The sequence below is a fragment of the Dendropsophus ebraccatus genome, chromosome 1 (assembly GCF_027789765.1).
Source record: "Dendropsophus ebraccatus isolate aDenEbr1 chromosome 1, aDenEbr1.pat, whole genome shotgun sequence".
Taxonomy (NCBI): domain Eukaryota; kingdom Metazoa; phylum Chordata; class Amphibia; order Anura; family Hylidae; genus Dendropsophus; species Dendropsophus ebraccatus.
This window is the reverse complement of record NC_091454.1, coordinates 28,054,801-28,068,970: the sequence shown is the minus strand read 5'-3', so window position 1 is coordinate 28,068,970 and position 14,170 is coordinate 28,054,801.

Genomic DNA, 14,170 nt, shown 5'->3' with positions numbered 1-14,170 from the left:
ATACCTACACAGAATGGAGAGATATATACACACTCATACAGAAGGATAAAAAGTATATACTACACTGCTGATTACCTTTTTCACCTCGGGGCACACCTACCAAATAAAGTTTGACAAAATAACAAAAAAAACAACAAACATAATTCGGTAACTCACAGGTGACGTCTTCTTTGATCTGATGCGATCGCTCTCCGTTTCCTCGCCATCCGGCCCAGACCACCATGATGATTTCTTCCAGCTACAATTCTTCTCTTCAGAACCTGTGAGACAAAAATCTTAGGCTCCGCACATTTCCAGCAACTTCCTTCCCTTTTCCCCACCCATAGGCTCCTATACATTAGTAACTCCGCTGCTTGGTGTCATGTGCAGTAAAGTAAGAAGGTTTGTGTCCCCATGCTGTGCCCCCATATAGTAATAATGCCCTCTGTCCCCATAGTAATGCCCCCTGCTCTGCCCCATAGTAAATTACCTCTGCCCTGTCCCATAGTAGATTCCCCCTGCCCTGTCCCATAGTAGATGACTCCTACCCTGTCCCTTAGTAGATGACCCCTACCCTGTCCCATAGTAGATGACTCCTACCCTGTCCCATAGTAGATGACCCCTACCCTGTCCCATAGTAGATGGCCCCTGTCCCATAGTAGATGCCCCCTCCTCTGCCCCATAGTAGATGACCCCTACCCTGTCCCATAGTAGATGACCCCTACCCTGTCCCATAGTAGATGACCCCTACCCTGTCCCATAGTAGATGGCCCCTGTCCCATAGTAGATGCCCCCTCCTCTGCCCCATAGTAGATGACCCCTACCCTGTCCCATAGTAGATGACCCCTACCCTGTCCCATAGTAGATGGCCCCTGCCCCATAGTAGATGCCCCCTGCTCTGCCTTAACACAAAACAAAAAATCATACTCACCTAATCCAAGGGACGGTCCTCTTCTTCCTGGCTTCTCCCTTCTGTGCGCCGCAGGGACGGATCCGCTAGCAGGCGCGATGACGTCATCGCTCTGCGCCTGCTGAGGGGATCACGTCCTGAAGCGCTGCGGAGGAAGGCCCAGCCCAGGACGTCATTGAGAACGTCGCATCCGCCCAGCAACGCCACACCCCCCGGATGTCGCCAGCAATGCGGCCCGCCGCATCCCCCGTACTCACTGTCGGCACGACAGTGAGTACGGGGGATGCGGCGGGCCCCATTGCTGGCGATATCCAGTGGCTCATTGCTCGGGCAAGTGCCGGGGGGCCCCTTGAGCGGCTGTGGGCCCCGGCACTTGCCTGAGTACGCCACGTGCTGACGCCGGCCCTGGCCCCACTGACCACATGTGTGTGTGGTGTCCCACCACGGGTGTTGCTATTGGTTACACCCTTCTAAAAAGTCTGTACTTATTGTGTAAAGGTGGTGATGAAGGTGATGATAAAGTTTTGCCACTAGATGTCGTTGTATTAGATGTATGTACTCAGATTCTGCACGGCTGAAAGTTGTAAAGGATTATTGTTTGTTTGTATGTCACATGGATCTGTGAACCTATAGGAATCTGTTCTTCTCTCCTATCATCTCTCTCTTTACTTCTTCTATTGCACTCTTCACCCACTCCCAGCGCACTTTAGATATGCTGAGGAAGGAAGTCACATTGTTGAGGAAGGACGCAAGCTAGACAGCTCTCTACAGTGGTCCTCTCTGGGCCCTGGCCTCTGCCATGTCCCCTACTTAGGTCAGTCTTAGTCAGAACGTCGTACGGGTAGAAAGCAAGACAGGACACAGCTAACAGTTTTCTTCTTAGTAACGCTACACAACACCATGCAGTGTTAAGCCCCTCACAGGAGAGGACAAGTCAGAGACAACCTCAACCCACGCCGTGGACTAGGAAAGTCACAGAGCAGGACAGTATCCACAGACAGCAGTAAGCTAGGAACTGATCCAGATAGAGCAAAGTTGCGATAAGCCTTTGAACTCTATCTTGCAGCGCGGTTGTCAGCAGGGAACTCTCAGCATTCCGCTCAAACCAGGTAACTAGGTCTGGGGCCTGTGTCACCCTCTAGGACGGGTCCCCCAAATCTAGTGGGCATAAGGTGGTGTGAAGACTCAAAGGTCAATACACTGGCACAGGTATTCTCTTCTTCTTCTTCAAAGTATTCCTCTACCTCATCCTCCAACATCCCGGCAGAGCACAGTAATACTTGGGTTGAGACACCTCTCTGTTACTCTGATTCTTTGTATCTCTCAACATGCTGCACTACATTCCTATCGCAGATCTGGTTGCTATATTGTCAAGTGTTCGTTTACAAGTATTATCAAGTGCATTTTCAAGTGCTTTATCAAGGGAAACGTATACTGTCAAAGCAAAGCTGTATAATTTGCTGCACACAAGTACCTTTCAAGTAAAAACAAGTTTATTTATGGTAAAGAGACTCTGTGATTTTTCATCCTACATTGACACAGCATACACCACAACCTTGGGACACTTCCCCTTTCTGTGGGTGGCAGTTCCAATAGTTCGTGAGGGTCACTACACCATCTTGGCCATCCGTGACTAACCCAAGGGATCCGGTAGCAACCCGGCAGGACACTGACCACAGGGGAAAAAGGTACAACCGGTCTCATAAAATAAAAGCAGGTGTGCCAGCACACCTGTGTGCCTTCCCAGCACTGGCATCACAAGGTAACATCTTGAGGTCTGGCTGTAACTCAGCCAACCACCACCGGAGTGGCGTCACACTTCACCACCTAGCAAGTGACTGGCCAATCCTCCGACACGACATCACCGGGGGCATACGCCACATGTGCCTCTTTATCCTTAGGGTTCCACTGACTGCATGTGTGCAACTATATCCTTATGGCCCTACTGACTGCATGTGTGCCACTATATCCTTAGGGCCCCACTGACCACATGTGTGCTCAAAGATTGTCTTTCTGGCATATGTATGATGAGTCTGATGTTTATCCTGATGTGGACCTCTGTCAGAAGACCTAACATAGCTGTGGTGTGAATTCAGCCTAAAGGTAGCTAAACACTTAAAATAGCTGTTGACCAGGCAAGGCATTTGTGTATGGCATAAAGGGGGAAGGTGTTAGGCCACTGTCAGCAGCATATCCCCCATGGGTATTAAGTGCAGAATGATGGGGGAAACATATAGATATATATAGTGGGGATAATAAGTATTAGATACACTGCCAATTTAGAAAGTTTTCTGTCATTTTTATAGTAGGTACATTCCAACCGTGATAGACAAAAATCTATAAAAAAAAATCCATAAAATCACATTGTATGATTTTGAAATAATTATTTACCATTTTATTGCATAAGTATTTGATATAATAGAAAAACAGAACCTAATATTTGGTCCAGAAACCATTGTTTGCAATTGCAGAGGTCAGACGTTTCCTGTAGTTCTTGACAAAGTTTTCAGACACCGCACACCACTTTTTGTCCCACTCCTCCATACAGATCTTCTCCAGATATTTTAGGTGTTGGGGCAACATTGACTCTCCAAAGATTTCCTATTGTATTAAGGACTGGAGACCGTGTAATGCTTCTCATGTAGCCCCAGTTGTGTTTTTCAGGTCATTGTTATGCTGGAGTACCCAGCCATATCCGATCTTCAATGGTCTTACTGAAGGAAGGAGGTTGTTATCCAAAATCGCAGGATGAAACCATTCATTCTCCCTTCAATATAGTGCAGTCATCCTGTCCCCTTTTGCAGAAAAACACCCCCAAAGTATAATGTTTCCAACCCCATGCTTAACAATTGGGACTGTGTTCTTGGGGCTGTACTCATCCTTCTTCTTACACAGTGAGCAGAGTTGGTATAAAAAAAATTCTATTTTGGCCTCATCTGACCACATAACCTTCTCATCTGATTCATCCAGATGGTCATTGGTGAACTTCAAATGGGCCTATCCATGTGCTGGTGTGAGCAGGGGGACCTTGCATACCCTGCAGGATTTTAATCCGTGATGGCACAGTGTGTTACTAATGGCAATCTTTGAGACTGTGGTCAAAGCTCTCTTCAGGTCATTGACCAGGTCCTCCTGTGTTGTACTGGGCTGATTCATGACCTTTTTCAGAATCATCCTTCCCCCAAGAGGAGAGATCTTGCATAAAGCCCAAGACTGAGAAAGATTGACAGTCATCTTATGTTTCTTCAATTTTCTAACAACTGCGACAACAGTTGTTCCCTTCTCACCAAGCTTTCGTGCCTGTTGTCCTGTAGCCCGCCCCAACTTTGTGCAGGTCTACAGTTATGTCCCTGGTGTCCTTATACAGCTCATTGGTCTTGGCCATGGTGGAGTGTGATTGATGGAGTGTGTGGACAGGTGTTTATACAGGTAACAAGTTCAAACAGTTGCAGTTAAGACAGGTAATTAGCGCATATGAGTATGAGGAGCTTAAGGGTGCCTTCACACATGATGGATCCGCTGCTGTGATCAAATACTTATTTCATGGAATAAAATGCAAAAGAATTATTTAAAAATCATACAATGTTATTTTCTAGTTTTTTTTTATAGATTCTGTCTTTCACAGGTGAAGTGTACCTACAATAAAAATTCTTTGAAGGCGGGAAAACTTGCAAAATTTGCAGAGTATATATATATATATATATATATATATATATATATATATATATATATATATATTCTCCACTGTATATGTAAATGTATATATAGGGTTTGAAGATTTACCAGCTACAGATGTCATATAACACCACCATAATAGTGTAGCATATTAGTAGTGCCTCATCCACAGATGTCTCTTAAAGGTTTTCCCATCACAGAATATGGTAACATCCATTTTTTCCCACATTAACAGTACTCCTAATCATCCATAATAGTAGTTTGGGGTCAAGAACTGGAAGGGCACAATGCAACTAGGAACCCCGCCAAGTGTCTATGTAACACCTTCATAGTCTACAATGTAGACTATGAAGGTGTTACATGGACACCATATAATTTAGTATGGTAGAGTGGATAATGCTGAACAAACATGTAGACTTCTTTGTTCAGCATTATCCACTCCACCATACTAAATTATATTTTACTTTATTATTGGTTTAAATGCCGATGTATCCTTTGGTCCCCTGTTAAAAGAAGCTAGATAGGAGTTATCGTCAGCTGGAGGAGAACAGGCTGCTCACTGGGTTAAGAAGGAATGCAGAAAGTGACATCATCCGAGTTATCTGTCCGCTACAGGTCACCGGAAGGGTCAGGCCTCGGCTCAAGACTTCTCAATTAAAATATTTCACTTCTTCAGTAAGTTATTGAAATAATTTATTTCTTATCAGCCAGAAGTCAGAGGAGCTTAGAGGAAATCTAATCCTGGGGCCCTGGGCTTATTCTGTGTTTACAGGCCATAGTACTGATCCTTCCAGGGAACATGTTACATTTAGAGTCACTTTTTACAGTGGGTTTTTCATGGATTATTTTAATTGGATACCCTAGTTAGATGTAAAGCTGTAAGCTGTAGGGCCCTATTACATGGAGCGATACTTGGCCAAATCAGGCCGATTCAGCCGATTATCGCTCCGTGTAACAGAGACAACGATTAACCGATGAAACGATCATCAGCTGATCGTTTTTTTTAGGTCCTGACCTAAACTCATCGGCCACCAACCGCACATTGCTATGTGTAATACTGATGTGCCGCAGATGGCTGACGATTAAATAAACTGTTCAGACATTACCTCTCCATGCTCCCGGTCTCCTTCTGTTCTCTTCCCGACACTGCACGCAGAAGCTTCTCTGAGCTGACAGGCCGCTCAGCCAATCACTGGCCGGGACCACCAGCCTGTCAACTCAGAGAAGCTGCAGCGTGCAGTGTCGGGAAGAGAACAGAAGGAGACCGGGAGCATGGAGAAGTAAAATGTGAACAGTTTAGGGCAAGGGCTGCACGGACATCACTAATGATGTCCATGTAGCCCTTGCTAAACGATCATCAAGCCGTGTAATAGGATCAATTCAGCAGATCGTCCCTCGTTTACATTATTATTCAGGCCGCCATTGGCTCGTCTAATAGGACTCTAAGTCTACGTCACATTTCTCATGTACAGGGCAAAGGCAGCTGTGTGCTAGAAACTCTTCATATTCTTAAAGTTCATAATATCAATTATATTCAATAAAGGGTTTGTCCAGCAAAAATCATTTTTCTTTCAAATCAACTGGTGTCAGAAAGTTATATAGATTTGTAATTTACTTCTATTTAAAAATGTCAAGTCTTCCCATACTTATCAGCTGCTGTACCCCTTTAAGTTTATAATATGAATTATATTCATTAGGTTCATAATATCAATTATCCATTCTGTCCCTCATTGGCCTGGGAGATGTGAATGACAAAAAAAAAAAATCAGATCGCCCCTTTCCATTGACATTGTGTTTTGTGTTGGGGGCCAGGAACACAAAATGAATGCATAGAAAATCTCATAACCTAGATGTTAGTTTTTCTTCTTGTCCCTCGCCATGTAATAGTTAACTTTATCTTAACTTCTGTATGCTCTAAATATCAGCACCATATATACGCTCTGAGAACAATGGGGCCCAGACATCCCAGCAGTTTCCTATTAGGAAGCAATGTCTTAGCCAACCCCTCCTCTCCATCAGTTCCCCTTTACTGCTTGGGGATTCATTTCAGCCCATAGCATACAATGACAGGAAGCCGCTTCTTAACCCCTGGTTGTCTGAGTTTCCTCTCCACCTGGGTCCTGCTTGCCTTCCATGAACTCATGGCTAGGGAGGTAACTGGGTCAGTAATTCTGTCCTTACACACCCAGACCGGTGCGACTCTATCGGCTACTGTGGCAACATCTTCCATTTGCTTCTGTAGTGAACCCATTGTATGCCAGCTGTCAGTCTCCTAGGTTCCTACTAAACAATGGCATTCACTCCGTTTTCTTCTCCTTGTTTTCCTGTTTTCATATGTTGCTTTGTCCTACAATTCTCTACGAAATGTTTGTCCTTTATTTATGTGAGAACTGAATGTCAGGAAATCCCTCAGAATTATTTCACACCTTCAATATATATATATATATATATATATATATATATATATATATATATATATATATATATATATATTTAAAGGGATACTTCGAATGGAAAACAATCAAATCAACTGGTGTCAAAAAATTTAAAGATTTATAAATTATTCAGACTTATTCAATGTTAAGTCTGATAGATAGATAGATAGATAGATAGATAGATAGATAGATAGACAGATAGGAGATAGATAGATAGATAGATAGATAGATAGATAGATAGGAGATAGATGATAGATAGATGGATGATAGATAGGAGATAGATAGATAGATAGATAGATAGATAGATAGATAGATAGATAGATAGATAGATAGATAGATAGAGGTTGGATGAAGATAGATAGATAGATAGATAGATAGATAGATAGATAGATAGATGATAGATAGAAGATAGATAGATAGATAGATAGATAGATAGATAGATAGGAGATAGATAGATAGATAGATAGATAGATAGATAGATAGATAGATAGATAGGAGATAGATGATAGATAGATAGATAGATGGATGATAGATAGGAGATAGATAGATAGATAGATAGATAGATAGATAGATAGATAGATAGATAGATAGATAGATAGAGGTTGGATGAAGATAGATAGATAGATAGATAGATAGATAGATAGATAGATAGATGATAGATAGAAGATAGATAGATAGATAGATGATAGATAGAAGATAGATATATAGGAGATAGATAGATAGATAGGAGATAGATAGATACAGTGGCGTAGCTACCACGGTCACAGCGGTTACCAAGGGGGGGCCCGCGAGGGCCATTGTACTGCTCTCCTCCCACTCCTTCTTGTGATCGCAAGCAATGTTTTGCCTGCGACCACAAGAGGCAGGCTGGGACGGGCCCCCGTCTTACTTGCGGGGCTGGGAGCATTACGTAGGCAAAAAAACAGGTCTCGCGAAGCTCCGTCCCCTGCACGGGAAGCCCCGCCGCGGGAAGCCCACCAGCACGCGTGGCTAGAAGACTAGAGAAACCATTCAGGTGAGTATAGATTTTTTTTGTTTTAAAGGGCATGATGAGGGGTGGTGTAGTGGTATGATGATGGAACAAGAGGATGATGAGGGGTGTAGTGGTATCATGATGAAGGAACAAGAGGATGATGAGGGGGGTGTAGTGGTATGATGATGGAACAAGAGGATGATGGGGGGTGTAGTGGTATGATGATGGAACAAGAGGATGATGGGGGGTGTAGTGGTATGATGATAAAGGAACAAGAGGATGATGAGGGGTGTAGTGGTATGATGATGAAGGAACAAGAGGATGATGAGGGGTGGTGTGGTATGATGATGAAGGAAACAGAGGATGATTAAGGGTGTAGTGGTATGATGATTAAAGGGCAGGAGGATGAAGGGGGTGGTAGTATTATGATGGAGATGGTTATAGTATGATTATGAAAGGGCAGGAGGATAAAGGGGTAGTAGTATGGTGATGGAGGGCAGGAGGATGAAAGGGGTAGTAGTATGGTGATGAAGGGGCAGAAGGAGGGGACAACATGGGGGGCATCTGTAAGAATGATAAAATGGGGGGCCATCTATATGGGGATAACATGGGGGGCATCTATAAGAGGGACAACACAGGGGGGCCATCTATAAGGGGGAAATATTGGGGGGCCATCTATAAGGTGGACTACATGGGGAGTGTATACAATAGGGCATGCACAGAGGGGGGCATATACTATAAGGGGGTCATATAGTGTCAGGCCTACCTACTAAATGAGGGTGTAAAGGGGACAGTACAGATGTGCAGTGTGTATAGAGATGAGGATGGCGTCAGTGTGAGGAGCCTAATATGTTTGTCTGGCAGATTCTGTGGATTCGTGGCTCAGAGAAGTTCTCATAAGGGCCCAGAACAGATGGAGAAGAAGATGAAAAGGGAAGAACTCTGATCAGAGAAGACGTCCCCTGTGAGTCACCTGATATAACTGCACTGTAATGTATATGGTGTACAGAACCTGCGTACAGTGCGTCGCCAAAGTTCTGGATTTGGATTTCCAAGCATGATGGAAAATGTAGTTTTAGAACAGCTGGAGGGCAAAAGATTTCCCATCCCTGCCCCCAATACAACTAAAATATAAAATGACTCTCATAGCATATAGTGTGCCTATGAGTCTGTAATATGATATGATAATTCATACTCTAGCCTCATCGCCAAATGGTCTGTGCGTGACCCTGCAATACTTCTCCCGCTAGCAAACCTATGACTAAAGGTAGGCGTTCTAAACCTGTACATATTACCATTAGTCTATATCAGTGCTTCTCAACTCCAGTCCTCAAAGGGAATATGTGAGCTCTCAGGCCCTACCTAAGGTGCTGACAGTGTGCTGTAGCTGGCAGCGCCCAGTGAGCATGGTAACGTTTGGTAATGTTCCGTGCAGTGGATTATGTACAATCTCAGGTCTCCTACTGTGATGAAGTGTCAGGGAGGAGTTGTTTGTGCCACACTCTGGCACACCTCACCACTCCTTCCTCCTCCTTCTTTTTCATGAATAATCAATGCTGCTTGGCTGTCTGATTGCAGATCAGTGTCTCTGATTGCAGATCAGTCCTCTGTAGGCAGGTTATGTCTGAAAGAAAGACTCAGATATAGTTGAATCTCTGACCCCAAATGTGTTGGAGATTTGGTCTAGGGGTAACTCCTTTCTCTAGAGACCTGCCAGCAGATTGGTCTCTTGTTTTTTTCTCATTATTGTATATGTTTGCACACAGTATTTTTGCTCAGTATTTTTGTGACAGATTCCCTTTAGGTCCCACCAACAGGTCATGTTTTGAGGATATCCCATACCACACCTGTGAAATATTAAGGAAATCTTCAAACCATGCCCTGCTAGTGGCCATGAGGAGTCAAGAAGCACTGATCAACACGTACCAGGTATCAAGGTTCTCATAGAGCGCTCAGACCAGTTTTATTTTTAAGACATCATAACAGGAACCTAACATGGCTGTAAATTGCTGGTCAACTAGAAGGATTGGTCTTCTAATGATGATTTTTCAATGGCTGGAAGACTAATGTTCAAATCAACTGGAAGTTTCTTGTCTAACACCGTATTGCCATCTGGAAGTCTCAAGTCCAACCCACTAACATACGCTTTGCCTATGGCTTCCAGCAGTAGGTCTTTGAAAACTTCTATCTGAATTTTCAAGTAATTGTTTTCCTCCTCTAAAATCTTGTTCCTTTCCTGTAGAGATGCCAAGGAGATTCGGGTTTGCGGCATCTCAGAAGAAGATGTTTCGTTGATCCATTGACCTTTGATAAACACATATGTTTGATGATCCAGCAGTATTCTTGGCGGACCAAGGTCACTGGTCTTGGAAAAGAAGGAGTTTATTAGGGCAGCTTTTCTACGAGGGATCTTCTTAGGTCTAAACCTCTTAGCTATTAGATAGTTTGAAAGAAGATCAAAGAACCAGCGTTTGACCATATTGTTATGTGACGTAGACTTTAGCGGCTTAGTTGATGGTTCTTCCAGGTTCTAGTCACATCAATGGTTCCTCTTGATTTACCCTATAATATAGAAATACTATACAATTGGTTACTGTAACATATCCCTATATTATGCCGGTTGTTACCTTTGAGACAAATCCAATAAATTATAAAAAATTAAAAATTAAAAAATAAATATATATATATATCACTTATCATTTCATCAATTGCATCAAATATATATATATATTTGATGCAATTGATGAAATGATAAGTGATAATTTTTTAGGAAAAATACGAATACTTGATTTCATGTCTACCTGTTGAGTCTTCAAGCAAACAGTGGGTGATGTTTTGTCGTCATGGTAACCACATGTTTATCACCTAAGCAATGGCATGGGACAACTACTGCTGTACAGTATATCTTTTACTTTGGGACCCAGTTTACAGTATTTGTTATATTCAAGGGGCAACTGAGCCAGTTTCACTTTACACCATGTTTGATAAATTTCCCCCTATAGAATTACACCTCTCCATGAGTTATGTCTGGTATGGCAGCAATACTACACACAACCTGTAGACAGATGGGGCACTGTTTGTCATAGGGTAGTTTCACATGTAGTGAATCACAGCGGACTATATATATATATATATATATATATATATATATATGGGACTTCGGAATATTAACAAGCACTTTGTAGAATAAGTCGTACGTCCTTATGGCACCAATTTTGGGATACATATAATATATTAATACACTCATTTCATCATTTTTTAGGAACTATTTTTATGATTTAACTGTGTGCTATAAATAATATAATGAATGAGAAGTCCTGTGAAATTAATAAAAAGGGAGGAAGGTAGCGGGTTGCAGGAAAATAATAAGCAAAGTATTCTTATCTGTCCATGTACCCAGTAGCACCGCTCCTGGGTTCCATTGACAGCCGCTGGCCACCTGCAGCCCTTCCAGCTGCAATGTCACATACCCGGCTGATTGATTCTCCCTCAGCCAATCAGTGACTAGGGCGGGACATGTGAAGTACCCGGATTCCACCCGAAAAATGACATCTGGCGTCCGTCAGTGGGACCCGGGAATGGAGTTACGGAGGCACAGGAATGGGTAAGTTTACTGTGTTTATTATTTTCCTGCAACCCCCAACCACCGTCTTCCTCCATTTTTCTCCTTTCAGTTTATTCTACAGGTCTTTAAAATTACATTACAAGTGCCATTTAGGGAGGTGGCCATGCAATCCTTTCATCATTTGGGTAATGCAATCTATGTATTACAGTGTAAGCTTTAAGCCCCACTGATATTAATGTCCTGTTCTGAGGGTCGCAATCAATTTGAATGGCCGAATAACTCCTTTAATCTGAAAGATTAAACAGCAGAAAGGAATCAGCTACACATGTAGCTAGCAGCAAAGATGTCACACTGACACAGCATATTGTGCTGCAGTGCTCCCCATATACACTCAGCTATACACACTGCCGCTATAATATGCCTGTACTTACACTCAGCTATACACACTGCTGCTATAATGTGCCTGCACTCACACTCAGCTATACACACTGCTGCTATAATGTGCCTGCACTCACACTCAGCTATACACACTGCTGCTATAATGTGCCTGCACTCACACTCAGCTATACACACTGCTGCCATAATGTGCCTGCACTCACACTCAGCTATAAACACTGCCGCTATATTGTGCCTGCACTCACACTCAGCTATGCACACTGCTGCTATATTGTGCCTGCACTCACACTCAGCTATACACACTGCTGCTATAATGTGCCTGCACTCACATTCAGCCATACACACTGCTGCTATAATGTGCCTGCACTCACACTCAGCCATTCACACTGCTGTAAAGAAAAGTTTCTGTCACTGTCCTCCTGCACAGCTCTGTGATTCTTACTTCCTGATTGGTCCATGCTGAACACACACTTCTTCTCCATTGCTGTCATGTGACCACACAGACATCTGAGCCCTGCCTCTCTATTCTAGCCTGTTGTACTTTGCTACTGCATTATAAGGATCTGCAGTTCCATCCTGTATCTACAAACTGCTGCTGTTATCAGGTTTATGCACTTACTATACATTATACACCACATGCTGATTGCTATACTGTACAGTAACTTATAATATCACATATCCAGCTGTCTAAATGTTTCATTTTTTTTTACCTGTTTTTTAGAATAACAAAAATCATTACTTTTGGTGTGGGGAACCAATTGTCTGCATTTCAATGATTTATTATGAGAAAATTTGCTTTGGTTTAAGAGTGATTTGGATTACAAGCACGGTCCCGGAACGAATTATGCTCGTAATCCAAGGTACCACTATATATTACTGTCTGCGTCCCAGAAGGAGCCATATACACTGTCCGTCTGGTAAGTCTACTGAAAACCAGTGAATGCTTGGTTATCTTTAACCATGCCAGATCCAAACCTCTAAGGGCCATATTACAGGGGACAATTATCATGTGGAAAATCGTTACACTGTTAGATTTTAGCATATTATCGTTCTGTGTATATGCAGACAACAATCGAAAATCGTTTATGTATTGTTGATCATTAAGTTAGGGCTGACCCTAAAATCATTGTTAATTGTTCGTTAATCGTTCAGTGTAATTCCACATCATTCATTCTTTTGTCAGGATAAGATGGAGTAAACGGTCGTAGTGATGATCGTTGTAATGATTATCGTTCTGTGTGTTGTCGTCAATCTCAGGTTAACGATAAACAATCTCGATTGCGACCATTTATCGCTAATCGTTAATAGTTAAAGATCGCTTCATCTAATAGGTCGCTAAGCTGTTGATTTGGTCTAAGGTGTCATGGCCATTTCCCCCAATACCAGTATACCTCTCCTGAAAGGCACTGGAGATAGAAAAAGCTATATGTGAGGAGGAAGCTGTGACCGGTTGAATAAAAGTTTGATTACGTGACTGCATAATGTTTTCAACCACGTGTCCTGTTATGAATGAATCGCCTGGATATCCTAAATGACCACCACTTCCCTATTTCTACTATGCAGTGCCAGAAACTGATTGCTAAAATTGCCTCCATTATGTCTCCTTCCAGGACTGCTGATAGCCACCATGATTGCCGGATAGCCGGCTGCCAAATATCCCACTACTATTACATGTACATTCATTTATAGCAGCTACAAGTTATTATATTAATGGCAGAATAAATCGGGACATTGTCACTTAGGCCTGGGTTACACAGAAGGTTTTGTATACAGTATTTTCCTGCATATAAGACTTTTTAACCCAGGAAAAGCTTCTCAAGAGTCAGGGGTCATCTTATACGCCGGGTGTCATCTTATAGGGCGGATGTTGAAAAACTGCGGAACCGGACTGGAGAATCTGCGGTCGCTGTATACAGTGGGGGGAGCTCAAAAACTGCCACATCCCGGCCTGTATGCAGCGACCATATGTATCCTACTGGTATTACTGTACCTCCTGCTCGGCCTCTCAGATCTCGCTGCTGTCTGATGTTTTTTTATTCATTTTTATTTGGTGTGCGTTGGAAAAAGGGGAGTAGTCTTATACTGCGAGTATATCCCAAACTATATATTTTTGCAGGAAAAGTTGGGGTTCGTCTTATACGCCGGAAAATACAGACACTTTTTTTTACAGATATTTACCAAAACAGGTATGTAAGGGAAGCCATTACCATCTCTATAAATCCAGTGACTCAGGGATG